This window comes from Salvelinus fontinalis, chromosome 12 (assembly GCF_029448725.1).
Source record: "Salvelinus fontinalis isolate EN_2023a chromosome 12, ASM2944872v1, whole genome shotgun sequence".
Classification (NCBI taxonomy): Eukaryota; Metazoa; Chordata; class Actinopteri; order Salmoniformes; family Salmonidae; genus Salvelinus; species Salvelinus fontinalis.
In genome coordinates this window covers 52,997,434-53,013,131 of record NC_074676.1, presented here as the reverse complement: position 1 = coordinate 53,013,131, position 15,698 = coordinate 52,997,434, and the positions used below count along the sequence as shown (strand labels likewise).

General features: G+C 44.7%; 1 pseudogene; it reads left to right on the top strand.

The window, feature by feature from the left end:
* The window catches only part of LOC129866580 (plasmanylethanolamine desaturase-like), a 29,833-nt pseudogene extending 16,678 nt beyond the window's left edge, over positions 1–13,155 (top strand).
* Positions 13,156–15,698: the final 2,543 nt, after the last annotated feature.

Genomic DNA, 15,698 nt, shown 5'->3' with positions numbered 1-15,698 from the left:
CTGTAACAGATAACCTTGCTGTAAATGCTGTGTCTAAACATAGTCTGAGGCCAACGTTTGTGTTACATAGAGTTTTCATGGGTCACTGCAATCAAAGAGGTACTCAGTGATTTATGTTCTGTATTATTAGGTTACACCCCCCCTTGATAAAAGGTAGCATCTCTTACATTTTGAATCACATTCTGCAAGAATTACAGACCTTTGAAAGGATCTTGTACACAGAGGAATTTCGTTAGCATTCCAGAGTGTGTTTGTATCAGTGGCTAGTAAGAAGTGAAGTCAGACAGTTGCTAAGTAGTAGATGCCTGTCAGTATCTGAGGTCATTCCTCTGCAGGAGCCTCTGCTGCCCCACACCTGTCCTCCACAGCTGGCCACAGCACACCTGGCCTCGCTGCCATACAGAGCGTGCACACCTGGATGCTTCCCACTTGATTAATCCATTTCATTTAAAGCAGCTCATAACAGCTAAGAGCACTCCAGTCTCCTCAATCAACACTACATGGCTAGGCTAGTACAGCGTAAACAGGTGCTGTGTGAGAGATGAGGGCGGCAGTACACAGGTGAAGGGTTGTGTGTGAACTCTCCTGTGATGATTGAGGACCAGTTCTATGTCTTATGAGAGGGAGGTGTATTGGAATGGTTGGTTAACTTGCTTTAGTTGGGCCTTAGAGACCCTATTAAAACTTTCATCAATACCCCATAACCTCCTGGCACTCCAATCTACTCCGTTGGAAAAATCTAATGTCATTAAACTTTCAGATGGCTTGACTTCACTGTGGCACATGGAGCCTTGCATCTGCAGAAAGGGAGATAGAAAGAAAAAAAGAAGAAGGGAGGAGAGAAAGAGATATGGACAGAGAGACACAAAGGTTAAAAGAACGGAAATAAATCAGAATTGTGGTAGAGTGAGAAGGAGAGGGGGAAGCAAGGGGGCTCAGTCTAGTCTCAGTGGATGTGGTGATGAGGTACAGTACAGTAGTGGCTGGCTCTAACTTAAGCAGCTCCGCACCGCTCCGTAGCCTGCTGAATTATTCACTAGCCCTCTAATCGGCTCTGTGCCTGCTGGGGCAGAGTGGCGACACGGTGGTCCTCCCGCCCGCCCATGTCCGGCCCACCGTCTCTCTTTCCGCTCTCACAGCTGACCTGTGAGTTTAGAGCTGTGTCAGCGGTGCTCCGCACATGAGGGGTCACGACCCCAGTCTCGGCATACACTTGTCTTCATTGAACCGATTACCGCTTAACATTGTGGTTGATGGGACGCACACACACTGTGATGGACACCCACAGATGTGGCGGCGCCCCCAGTGTTTGACCCAATGACCCTACAGAGCTGAGAGTGGACGTTCTCCTGGTACCAGGCTGAACTCACTCTGCTCATTAACACAGAAGATCACAGGGCGGGTTACTCTCTCTTCAGAATGTAGTCCTCAGCACTATTGTACAGTACAGAGGAAAGTGCAAATGTACGGTAGCTTTATTACTTTACCTGTGTCTTTGTAACTGTGTGACTCATATTGTGTGATTTGCTGTTTTCCTCAGGTAAGCGACTGCAGGAGTGGATCAGTGTGGTTCTGTGAGTCTCTCTCTTCATCATCAACCTCTCCTTCCTCCACCTCAACTTCACCACTGTGCACATCTACAAAATCATATTTGTCGTCCATAAGTTATCCTCAAACATTTTCAGTTAAATGTTTGTAATGACCTTAAAATAGTCTTAAGTTACAGGATGTCTCCCCCAAAAAATCTGTCCGATATAATGGTAAAATATTTGTGTCTTCTGTTTCCTCCTCTCCTCCATGCTCCCCACTCCAGTAATGGGGATGCGATGGCAGACTTTGCCTCTGGTAGGGTGCACTGGGGAGCAGACACCTGGAGCTCTGTGGACATCCCGGTCTTTGGGAAGGTAAGGGACAGGGTTCAGAGTTCAAGGTCCTTTCCAGACCTCAGACTCATCCTTTGACTCTAGAGAAGTAATCCAAATGACTACATATCAGTCATATGAGGGATTGTTGGACAAAACAGAGGCTAAACCTAAGATCATACCATTCCCCAATGAGTTATATCAGTGAACCCACACTGTCTGTATACCTCTGTTTAGGACTGTGACGGTCTTGGAATTTTGGATGACGGTTATTTGTCTGTTATAATCATTCTAATAATATACTTTTTGTTTAATTATTGTTTGCTACAACACCTTGCTGAAACAAGGAGCAACAAAGTTTCATCACGTTGTAAAGAGTCCATGTTACTGCGGTAACGGACTCAACCGCACATAACGTGTCATCTTTTTTGAATGCCCAGCCGTCCCGTATTTCACGACGGTCTTCTTCCAAAACCACGCCAGCGCTACTCTGTGGTTTTGCAATCCAACCACCCAGTACACCCAGTACACCCAGTACACCCAGCACACCCAGTACACCCAGTACACCCAGCACACCCAGTACACCCAGTACACCCAGTACACCCAGCACACCCAGCACACCCAGTACACCCAGCACACCCAGTACACCCAGTACACCCAGTACACCCAGTACACCCAGCACACCCAGTACACCCAGCACACCCAGTACACTCAGTACACCCAGTACACCCAGTACACCCAGCACACCCAGTACACCCAGTACACCCAGCACACCCAGTACACCCAGTACACCCAGCACACCCAGTACACCCAGCACACCCAGTACACCCAGTACACCCAGCACACCCAGTACACCCAGTACACCCAGTACACCCAGTACACCCAGCACACCCAGTACACCCAGTACACCCAGTACACCCAGCACACCCAGCACACCCAGTACACCCAGTACACCCAGTACACCCACCGTCCTGCTCCTGTGCTGAGCAGGCCACATCCAGCCACTCTCCCTCAGTCCTGTCCCACCTACATCCCACTTGTGTGAAGGGCACAGCCATCCAGGGTTATTACCAATATAGTAGCACTGGGCTTTATTGGTCTGTAGTGGTTTATGCTCCCATGGCTACCCCAAGCAAAATGTCATTCTCTCCCCCTGGACATACCACTCCCTCACTGTCTGGACACCATCAGCCAGCACCACAGCCACACCAGGCCACCCCCCACACTTTGCCCACCCCTGTGGGACCTGGGTTACAGCATCTGGGCTCCATATTTATGCATAAGCACAACTTGGTCATGCTACCCTCATCCAATTAGAGAAAAGGCCACTCTCATCCTATCCAATTAAAAGGGCAGCTGGTGGATGTGATAATCTTTGAGGTGATGAATCGCTGGGTCTGTGTGTATTTCTGCTGATGATGGGCCTTATTGTTCTGTTGTCAGGGATTAGGGGTCAGGGGGAGGAGATAGTGGGGATGGGAGGGGGTCAGGTGGGATTGTGTATCAATATGTGTCATAACATCAGTGATCTTCACAATGACTTCTGTTATGCATAATACATCATCTGAAGTATGGTATCTGACTCAGTACTTGACTCAGTATCTGACTCAGTATTTGACTCAGTATCTGACTCAGTATTTGACTCAGTATCTGACTCAGTATTTGACTCAGTATCTGACTCAGTATTTGACTCAGTATCTGACTCAGTATCTGACTCAGTATTTGACTCAGTATCTGACTCAGTATCTGACTCAGTATCTGACTCAGTATTTGACTCAGTATCTGACTCAGTATTTGACTCAGTATTTGACTCAGTATCTGACTCAGTATCTGACTCAGTATTTGACTGAACACCTGGATCCTGGGTGTTGAAAGGGTTCACTGAAACAAAAAGGGATTGGGAAATAGCCCAAATTTTGGACAGCGGCCTACATGTTGGCTGCTGTATGTTACTGTACTGCAACAAATGCCTTGTGTTCTCCTCTGTAGTATATCCATCATACATACCTGTGCCCTGGTGAGGGGCCATTCTACTGTACCAGAGCAGCGTGCCTGCCCCCTGTGGCCCAGGCCCAGGCCTGCTTTCTGCTTTTCTTTTATCAGCAGCCTGTCTGGTCGGAGCTTCAGAGCGGCCCAGACTGCCGCCCGCTGTGCAGCGGTTACTGCTCTGACTCTGCAACATGGCTGCTACTCGCTGTCAATCCTATTGCTGTCTAGGATAATTAGAATTTGCCACCTTGGGACGATCAGGCTTCAAAAAGAGCGGGGTAACTGACAGACATCTTGAAAGGAGTGTTTTAAGACCCTTAACCAGCAGATTAAAGGATACACTTAGCGGATGGATACACCATTTTGTACCGAGGTTCAAACAGAAGAAGTTCACTTGAGGGAGAATTATTATTGACAGTAATTAGAGGAGAAAACTCTAATTGAACATCTTAAACCTGTTCAGTCGAGGGTGAGGGGAGAGGAAATGTCCTTTCGATGGCGGGTTTTGCCAGGACGATGGTAGATGTGACTTGATTAATGAAAGGCGGACAAGGCAGGCCGTTAAACGATGTGGGATTCGTGTTGATGTGGCTTGGGGCGGCTGCAGTGTGCAGAGGAGTCCACACACCCGCTCTGTGTGCCGTCTGGGGCTTAGTGCTCCTTTAATCTAGCTGACAGACCGGGAGAAGAGAACTAGAGGAACGGAAAGGAAGATAATTGTCTAAATATAAACAGATAGTTTCCCTTGCTCCAGCAGAGCATCTCCATGCGTCCTCAGATATACATGTGATTGAGTTCTTCCCACAAACACAGGATAATGACTTTTTACCGTCAGTGACACGCTATGGTAATGTAGCGCCAAACGATTCCTCTTTTTATATGGGAAATAAATTACCTTCCTTGTGTATTTTCTCTGTGTGATTATGCGATTCTCTCGCTCAGTCCCTTTCATTTGTGACACCCGCGCCGTCACAGGCAGGTGTCTGTCTCAGCGCGGGCAGGATGTGAATGACGAGCACCGCTGTTCCAAGGTTTATTATGATGCTGGATCAGAGCCGTGGGGCTGTGCGGTTTTATAGCAGGTTATCTATCTGTTCTTTAATGTGTTGTGTGATGGAGAGATTTCTCCTCCGGCTATCATGTACGCTCCTCTATAGGGCCATGAATCATGAGTTAAACTGTGAGACCAACTCCAACCTCTAACCCTTTGGAGGTGGAACACATGTTATCATGCATGTCTTGCTGCAGGGTTGAGACCTATGTAGAAAATCCCATTCCCAACCATAGCACACCCATGACCGACTTACATAATATATGTGTGTGTGTGTTCCTGAGGGGGAAGAGGTGCTGACGTGCCCGCTTCACAACTGTGTGGGTGTGTGTGGACCATGTTAATTCCATAGGGATGTGGACACCGATGAACTTGAAGCTCTCGATTCACTCCACTACAGCCCCATCGATGTGGATGGGGCCATGCTCACCCCTCTGTTTCCTGTAGTACACAGTCAGCTCTTTTGTTTTGCTGACAATGAGGGAGAGGTTGCTGTCCTGGCACCACACTGCCAGGTCTCTGACCTCCTACCTACAGGCTGCCTCATCATCGTCGGTGATCAGTCCTACCACCGTTGTGTCGTCAGCAAACTTGATGATGGTGTTGGAGTCGTGTGCGGCCACCCAGTCGTGGGAAAACATGGTCTGCGTAGCAGATGTGTTGTTGCATACCCTCACCACCTGGTGGCGGTTTGTCAGGAAGTTCAGAATCCAGTTGCAGAGATAGGTTGATAATGTAAGTGAAGACACTTGCCAGCTGGTCAGCACCTGGTATTCCCTGGCACACATCCTAGTATTCTGTCTGGCCCCGCGGCCTTGTGAATGTTAACCTGTTTAAAGTTCTTACTCACACCGGAACAGCTGGTGCTCTCATGCATGGTTCAGTGTTGCTTTCCTTGAAGTGAGCATAGAAGACATTTAGCTTCTCTGGTAGGCTCACGGCTGGGTTTCCCTCTGTAATCTGTGATAGTTTACAACTCTTCCATATCGTCGAGTGTCAGAGCCTTCGTAGTAGGATTCGGTCTTAGTCCTGTATTGATGCGTTCCTTATTTGATGGCACGTCAGAGGTTGTAGTGGGATTTTTCATAAGCTTCCAGATTAATGTCCCTATCCTTGAAAGTGGCAGCTCTACACTTTAACTCAGTGCGGATGTTGTCTGTAATCCATGGCTTCTGGTTGGGGTACTTACAGTCACAGTGGGGACGACTTTGTCAATGCACTTCATAAATAAAGCCGATGACTGATGTAGTAAATTCCTCAATGTTATTGGATGAATCCCGGAACATATTCCAGTCTGTGCTAGTAAAACAATCCTGTAGTTTAGCATCCGCTTCGTCAAACCACTTTCGTATTGAGTTGGTCACTGGTACATCCTGTTTGAGTTTTTGTTTGTAAGCATGAATCAGGAGGATAGAGTTATGGTCTGATTTGCCAAAGGGAGGGCGAGGGAGGGACTTGTATGTGTTTCTGTGTGTGGAGTAAAGGTTGTCAAGAGTCTTGTATGGAGAGAAATTATCATTAAATTATCATCATGATATTCCTCCTCTAACTACCTCCCCTCCTCTTCTACATTGTTTTATTTTTCTCCATCCATTCATCTGTCCTTTCCGGGGACACCACATTGACCCCACAGCCATCACGCGACACAACTTCATAGAGACCAATGGGGACAACTGCATGCTCACAATACTGCCTCTGGCACATATGGCCTACAAGTTCCTGACGTACCAGCCAGGTGAGAGAAGGGATAGACACACACAAACACACACACACACACATACATACACCTGTGCTTTGCAATCTGAACAAGGTCTCATCCATAAATGATGTGTGTGTGACAACGCGGAGAGGAGCTGTAGACAGACAGACACGGGCACTCTCAGGCCATGACAGGGTGATGCATTTTACCAGAGACATGATGTCAGGGCTTCAGGGTGGCTCGGAGCAAACCAGAGATCACTGACCCTGTCATGAGTCGTGTCACAGTAAGAGGAGACAGGGCAGAGAGCGATGAGCAGCGAAGCCTGGCGGGGTGCCGGTGACATCCACACCTGTCATGTCTGTTGCTCGCTGAGGGTCAGGGGTTCAGGGTGAGAGTGGAGAGGGGAACATGGAGGAACACGTAAGTGACACTAGCGTGAGAGTGGAGCCAAACAGAAACCAGACCACAGCTATCTAGGTTGTCTAGTCAATTTCACCAACACTGGTTCTCCAAAATACCGTATGCTGATAGTGCTGTACTGTTTCATACTTGCAAGTGAATACCTTAAATAGTGTAAAGTAGTTTTTTACTCACTGACGTGAAGTGAAGATGCTTCAGACATATACTGGAAAACATTGAAACTACCTTGTCATTTACAATGAAAGTCACATTTATCTCTCTGAACAACAACGGCCTGTCTTCCCTCTTTCTCTCTATGTATCTCGCGCCCTTGTTCTCTCTCTTCATCTCTCCCCCCCTTCTATCTCTCCCTCGGTCTCTTTCTCTCTTCCCCTCTCCCTCTCCCTCTCCCTCTCCCTCTCCCTCTCCCTCTCCCTCTCCCCCTCTCCCTCTCTCACCCTCCCTCTCTCTCTCTCCCTCTCTCTCTCTCTCTCTCTCTCTCTCTCTCTCTCTCTCTCTCTCTCTCTCTCTCTCTCTCTCTCTCTCTCTCTCTCTCTCTCTCTCTCTCTCTCTCTCTCTCTCTCTCTCAGATGCCTAGCAGAGACCAACCCTTGGGAGTGCTTTGTGTTTGCGCTGGAAGTCTGTCACATTGACCAATCAGATCCATAAGTGACTCCTACTTTGGTAGGAGCTCTGTATATAACCCAACTCTGTATATAACCTAAGAGGTACCATACACTACCCTGTATATTACCTAAGAGGTACTATACACTACCCTGTATATAACCTAAGAGGTATTGTACAATACCCTGTATAGAACCTAAGAGGAACTATACACTACCCTGTATATTACCTAAGAGGTACCATACATGATCCTGTATATTACCTAAGAGGTATTATACACTACTCTGTATATTAGCTAAGAGGTACTATACACTACTCTGTATATTACCCAAGAGGTACCATACACTACTCTGTATATTACCCAAGAGGTACCATACACTACTCTGCATATAACCTAAGAGGTACTATACACTACTCTGTATATTACCCAAGAGGTACCATACACTACTCTGCATTTAACCTAAGAGGTACTATACACTACCCTGTATATAACCTAAGAGGTATTATACACTACTCTGCATATTACCTAAGAGGTACCATACACTACTCTGCATATTACCTAAGAGGTACCATACACTACTCTACATATTACCCAAGAGGTACCATACACTACTCTGCATATAACCTAAGAGGTATTATACACTACTCTGTATATTACCCAAGAGGTACTATACACTACTCTGTATATTACCCAAGAGGTACCATACACTACTCTGCATATTACCTAAGAGGTACCATACACTACTCTGTATTTTACCCAAGAGGTACTATACACTACTCTGTATATTACCCAAGAGGTACCATACACTACTCTGCATATTACCTAAGAGGTACTATACACTACTCTGTATATTATCCAAGAGGTACCATACACTACTCTGCATATTACCTAAGAGGTACTATACACTACTCTGTATATTATCCAAGAGGTACCATACACTACTCTGCATATTACCCAAGAGGTACCATACACTACTCTGCATATAACCTAAGAGGTACTATACACTACTCTGTATATTACCCAAGAGGTACCATACACTACTCTGCATATAACCTAAGAGGTACTATACACTACTCTGTATATTATCCAAGAGGTACCATACACTACTCTGCATATTACCTAAGAGGTACTATACACTACTCTGTATATTATCCAAGAGGTACCATACACTACTCTGTATATTACCCAAGAGGTACCATACACTACTCTGTATATTACCCAAGAGGTACTATACACTACTCTGCATATAACCTAAGAGGTACTATACACTACTCTGTATATTATCCAAGAGGTATTCTACACTACCCTGAATATTACCTAAGAGGTACTATACATTATCCTGTATATTACCTAAGAGGTATTATACACTACTCTGCATATTACCTAAGAGGTACTATACACTACTCTGTATATTACCCAAGCGGTACAGTGCTGAAATAATAGATCTCAAGATGGCGGTGTACTATATGGCTGCTCTTTTGCGTGCTCCGACCCAACTTTGATATTTTGTGATTCCTTTGGCGTTTATTTGTAAATGTTTTGCACGAAATGTATATATATATTTATTACATTTGTATTAGTTAAACTATTCTAGATATTCATTACTGCACTGTTGGGTAGAGCTTGCAAATTAAGCATTTCGCTGTACTTGTGCCTGGTACAGTAAAACTTGAACTTGAACTATTACTATTGCATAGCCACAGGTAAACAGTACTGTAATGTTCTGAACTTTACTGACATACTGCCTCACCACAGGTACTGTACAGACTTCATACAGTAACACATTACAGACATACTGCCTCACCACAGGTACTGTACAGACTTCATACAGTAACACATTACAGACATACTGCCTCACCACAGGTACTGTACAGACTTCATACAGTAACACATTACAGACATACTGCCTCACCACAGGTACTGTACAGACTTCATACAGTAACACATTACAGACATACTGCCTCACCACAGGTACTGTACAGACTTCATACAGTAACACATTACAGACATACTGCCTCACCACAGGTACTGTACAGACTTCATACAGTAACACATTACAGACATACTGCCTCACCACAGGTACTGTACAGACTTCATACAGTAACACATTACAGACATACTGCCTCACCACAGGTACTGTACAGACTTCATACAGTAACACATTACAGACATACTGCCTCACCACAGGTACTGTACAGACTTCATACGGTAACACATTATTGACATACGACCTACTGTAACCACTGCTACTAACAGTAAGCCACTGTATCTTTTGCAGATGTATTGGCACTGGTCACACATTAGTGACATATACAGTAGTGCAATGTTGAACTGCATAAAAGTCTATTAGAGGGATCCACCAACCAAGTGTACTGCAAGATCATGCACCATTTCATGATCATAGAAGCTTTTTATTTTTTTAATCTGGTAAATTGACTGAGAACACATTCTCATTGCCAGTAACTACCTTGGGAATAGGTACAGGAGAGATGAATGAGCCAATTCTAAACTGAGGATGATTAGGTGGCCATGACAGCATAAAAGTCAGATTTGGAATATAGCCAGGACACCAGGGTTAACACCCCTACTTTTAAGATAAGTGCCATGGGATCTGTAGTGACAACAGAGAGTCAGTACACCCTTTTAACGTCACCCTACACAAGGCAATGTCCCCAATCACTGCCCTGGGGAATTGGGATAGTTTTCTTTTTAGACCAGAGGAAAGAGTTCCTCCTACTGGCCCACTAACATCACGACCAGCAGCATCTGATCTCCCATCCAGGGACCGACCAAGACCAACCCTGCTGAGCTTCAGAAGCAAGCCAGCAGTGGGTTGCAGGATGGTAAACTATCTCCCTGAGACCAACCACTATAAAAAACATAAAGGTTTATATGACAATGTACCAACCACGGCTGAGCTAACAGCCATGATTATAGAAACAGAGAGAAATCACATCAAGAAGAATTCAAATAGTATCTTCCATTGAAAGGTCCATCCAAGGTGGCTGATACAATATAAATAACCTGGAAAGGCAATCTATTTGTCTGTCTGTCTTTGTGTGTGTGTGTGTGTGTGTGTGTGTGTGTGTGTGTGTGTGTGTGTGTGTGTGTGTGTGTGTGTGCGTGCGTGCGTGCGTGCGTGCGTGCGTGCGTGTGTGTGTGTGCTGGCATTAGGCCCCAGTAAGAGATCACATTGAGTATTCAGTGTTTGTCTGAGAGGGTGCACTGGAGAGAGGTTACTTGTGTGTCACCCTGTTCCCCTATGGACACCAGATGTGCATGTGTGTGCAGACGGGAGTGTGTTTGTGTGTGTGTGCATGTGCACGTTTGTGTGAGCGTATGTGTGTGTGTGTGCACTCTTTCTGACCCTCCCTCCTTTGTCTGGTCCCTAACCTTAGTGGGGGGCTGTGGTGAGTAGAGTGGAAAAGGAAGCGGCCACAGGGGAGCGCCACAGCTCTGTCCCCAGTCCTCCACCCTCCCTGCCTGTGTCCCCGGAGCCCGCTGCCTGCCTTTGTGTGTGCCAGTGGCTGGAAATATCCATGTATATTTAATGCTAACCTGCTGTCAGTGCTAACAAATAGGCCTGCATGGGGAGAGAGAGGGAGCAGGACAGAGAGCAGAAATCAAACAAACAAGCAGACCTGCTCTCCTCCTGCAGAGAGGGTGTCACCTGAGGGACAGGGGGACTGCAGACACACTGCAGTCATAACACAACACACTCTGCTCTGTGGGTGTACAGACCTACGTAAACAAATGCATGCACACACTGTAAGCACTCGCAGCATGTGGATGTACAGGTAACTGCCAAAATAAAGGAAACACCAACGTAGTGTCCTAATAGGGCTTTCGGTATCTTGTTACAAAATACATTCGAGTGTATTTCAGCCCAGTGTAATACAAATGACAAAATAAGAGAAGTAATTGAAATACATAACATAAATACTGCCCATCTCTGCCCATTAGTGTTCAATTGGGTTTAGATCTGGTGGCTGAGACACACACGTTAAACCCTCTATGCTTCTTGGAGACCCCTCTTTCAAGGTCTGAGATATCTTCTAGCCATGATAGGCAAAATAATTAACTCTTGAAACTCACCTGTGTGGAAGCACCTGCTTTCAATATACTTTGTATCTGTCATTTTCTCAAGTGTTTCATTTATTTTGGCAGATACCTGTATGTATTGTATGCCTATATATGTGAGTATGCACAGTGCTTATATATACTGAATTCCTTAATGTGTATGTATATTTCTTCATAAATACTGTATAGATGTGGTTAAGTGTAATTCCTCCAATATGTCTAGTATCTTTGTGGATAGAAATAAAGTAATAATGTCTGTGTGTGTGTGTGTGTGTGTGTGTGTGTGTGTGTGTGTGTGTGTGTGTGTGTGTGTGTGTGTGTGTGTGTGTGTGTGTGTGTGTGTGTGTGTGTGTGTGTGTGTAAGTGTGTGTAAGTGTGTGTAAGTGTGTGTAAGTGTGTGTCTTTGAGTTCATACAGGGGCGAAGGTTCACAGGACATCGACCCTAAGCACACAGCCAAGACAACGCAGGAGTGGAATCGGGACAAGTCTCTGAATGACCTTGAGTGGCCCAGCCAGAGCCTGGACTTGAACCCAATCTAACATCTCTGGAGAGACCTGAAAATAGCTGTACAGCAACACTCCCCATCCAACCTGACAGCGCTTGAGAGGATGTGCATAGAATGGGAGAAACTCCCCAAATACAGGTGTGTCAAGCTTGCAGCGTCATACCCAAGAAGACTCGAGGCTGTAATCGCTACCAAAGGTGCTTCAAATAAGTACTGAGTAAAGGGCCTGAATACTTAGCTAAATGTGATATTTCCGCTTGTTATTTGTAATAAAATGTGCAAAAAAATCTAAAAACCTGTTTTTTCTTTGTCATTATGGGGTATTGTGTGTAGATTGATGAGGAGTTTTTTCTTTGATTCATTTTAGAATAAGGCTGCTATGTAATTATTATTTTTTCAAGTCAAGGGGTCTGAATACTTTACGAATGCACTGTACATGTGTTTTCGTGCATGTACGACCACCTGCATTCGCTCCCTTCCTTCCTGTGTATGTGTAATACTAAAACATCTTTGATGAACAACCCTCCTAGGAGTGGGTGTCCGATTCTATAGCATGGATAAGGGTGGATGGTGAATGTGAGGTATTTGAATTCAGCAGTCCTTGTGTGATGTATGGTGTGTGGAGATACAGTACATATTTATAACTGTAAGTGTGTGCATTACTCTGCTGCCAAAGCCAGATCTCTTTCCTCTCCTCTGACAGCAGAGATCCTCTGAGAGCTTCTGTATCTACTACCGCTGCTACCTGGAGCACAGTGCTGTGTGTGGGATGTGTGCATGTTTCATTTGATGTCTTCCTGTTAACGTGCCTCATGTATTTCTTCCTATTTCCATTCCCCTCTCTCTCAGGGTGCTCAAACTACCCTCTGGACAAGATGAGCTTCTGGAGGAGGATGGAGAGGTTGACAGAGAGAATGACGGGTCACACGCCTCGGAGTGATGACATGGTATGGACCAAGAAAATGTAGTGAAGGGCTCTGGCAATCTTGCCATGTTCACGTGCTCTTCGCAACTAGAAAACTCAGAAAATTCTGACTTGCTAACTGGTTGTATACGGCATGTCTATAACTACAACCAGTTAGCAAGTGGGAAATTTCAGAGTTCCGACGAGCACGTGAACACAGCATCTCTCTGTATCAGCAGGACAGTGGGGTGGGGGTTTGAGGCTGGCGGACTGAGGGTGGGGTGTGTTTCTCTGCTTTTCACCCTCTTCCTCTGTCTCTCTGCCTTACCCCTTATACTATAACATGCCTACATACTTCCTCGTCAGAGCACAGCACTTCAGGAATGACACTGGTAATGTGGCCTTCTAGATATTTGCAAGATCCATCTGTTTTTGACTTTTGTGTGCTATTAGATTTTTTTAGTGTTGCAAGAGAAGCAGTCAACAGTTTTAAAGACTCTATTTGCAATAAAATGTCCAGTGGCAGACTAGGGGTTGGCTTTTGAGATAAAAACTATGTTTTGTGTCCTATTTCTGAACCCATTACTGTCAACTGCTCATCCTTCCATCCAATGGGCTTGCATCTTCTTACGTCTCTTAACCAATTAGCTTTCATTTTATTGTGTCAGTGTAAGAGGTTTCTGGAGGATGGGCTCTCCAAAGAACAAACCATGTTTCCTTCTCAGGCATTGTCTTACATGACACAGAGAATGAGGCTGTCAGATCTGGTCAGCTTGATGAAAGAAGGCCATTATATTGCTCCATACTTGGGCCGAAACAACCAAATTGCTTACCTTCTTATTGTCTTGGCCTTTAATTGATGGCTTTTGTTTGTTTGATTTAATGGAATTTGTTCATTGTCCACTGTTCTTCCCTACTCACATGTTCAGATAGGAGAAGAATGCACTGTAGAGGATCATCAAACATTTGCAGTCTATTCATATAGTAGAATATAAAGAAATACTTTATACTGTCAAAAGGTCAATATCTGCACTTTACTGACTTACCCATTACCCACTATGTTATTAAAATAATGGTCCCCCCCCCTCCACACACACACACACACACACACACACACACACACACACACACACACACACACACACACACACACACACACACACACACACACACACACACACACACACACACACACACACACACACACACACACACACACACACACCTGTCCATCATTGCTATTCCAGTTTCAACTGTTATGCCTGCGGTTATGGAACCCCTACCTGTCCCAGACCTGATGTTTTCAACTCTTAATGATCGGCTATGAAAAGCCAACTGAGATTTATTCCTGATTATTATTTGACCATGCTTGTCATTTATGAACATTTTGAAAATCTTGGCTCTCTCTAATTTTCTCCTTCTCTCTTTCTTTCTCTCGGAGGACCTGCGCCCTAGGACCATACGTCGGGACTACCGGCCGTGGTGACTCCTTGCTGTCCCCAGTCCGCCTGGCCTTGCTGCTATTCCAGTTTCAACTATTCTGCCTGCGGTTATGGAACCGCCACCTGTCCCAGACCTGTTGTTTTTCAACTCTTAATGATCGGCTATGAAAAGCCAACTGAAAATTATTCATGATTATTATTTGACCATGCTTGTCACTTATGAACATTTTTGAACATCTTGGCATAGTTCTGTTATAATCTCCACCCGGCACAGCCAGAAGAGGACTGGCCACCCCTCATAGCCTGGTTCCTCTCTAGGTTTCTTCCTAGGTTTTGGCCTTTCTAGGGTGTTTTTCCAAGCCACCGTGCTTCTACACCTGCATTACTAGCTGTTTGGGGTTTTAGGCTGGGTTTCTGTACAGCACTTCGAGATATTAGCTGATGTACGAAGGGCTATATAAAATAAACTTGATTGATTGATTGATTTGAATTTCTTGGACAGCTTGAAAAAAGCCGTAATATACCCACTTGAAATAAGTCTGGCGTTTTCATCTTTGGGTTCCCACCAGCAGCTAATGTATACTCTTTTGGTTTTCTGTCTGGTTTTATAATGTTCTCATTTTTATATTAATACATCAGTATTAAATTATTAATTTCCATCGTGCAGCTATTACTCACTGCTAGTCTACCTTAATTTTTGTATCTGCTGTATGATTTAATAAAGATTTATGTTTGACTTTATTTGTAGAAATACTGCCAGAGTTTACAGTAACAACTTGGTCTTTAAAGGGACAATTTGCATTTGCTACTTCCATTTAGTTTACTTTTAAAATGAATGATACAGTATGTACTTTTTGATTCTTGAGAAATATAAAGGCTTCATGAGCTTATTTCAACTGTCGTACCCCATCAGAACCCAAAATATAAACTTGTTTTACTCCAATGTTTGTAAACAAAGTAAATGTAAACACAATATAGCCTCAAAACATGGTACAAACTATAATTTTGATGTCATGGATGGTCAGTCCTTGCATCCATAGTTCTGTCTATGAATTTGAGATTTCTCTAGCTCCATCCCTCAGCTTTTTACAGAAACAGTGTTAGGGAGTCTGTTTTGTTGTTTAAACTGCTGATTGT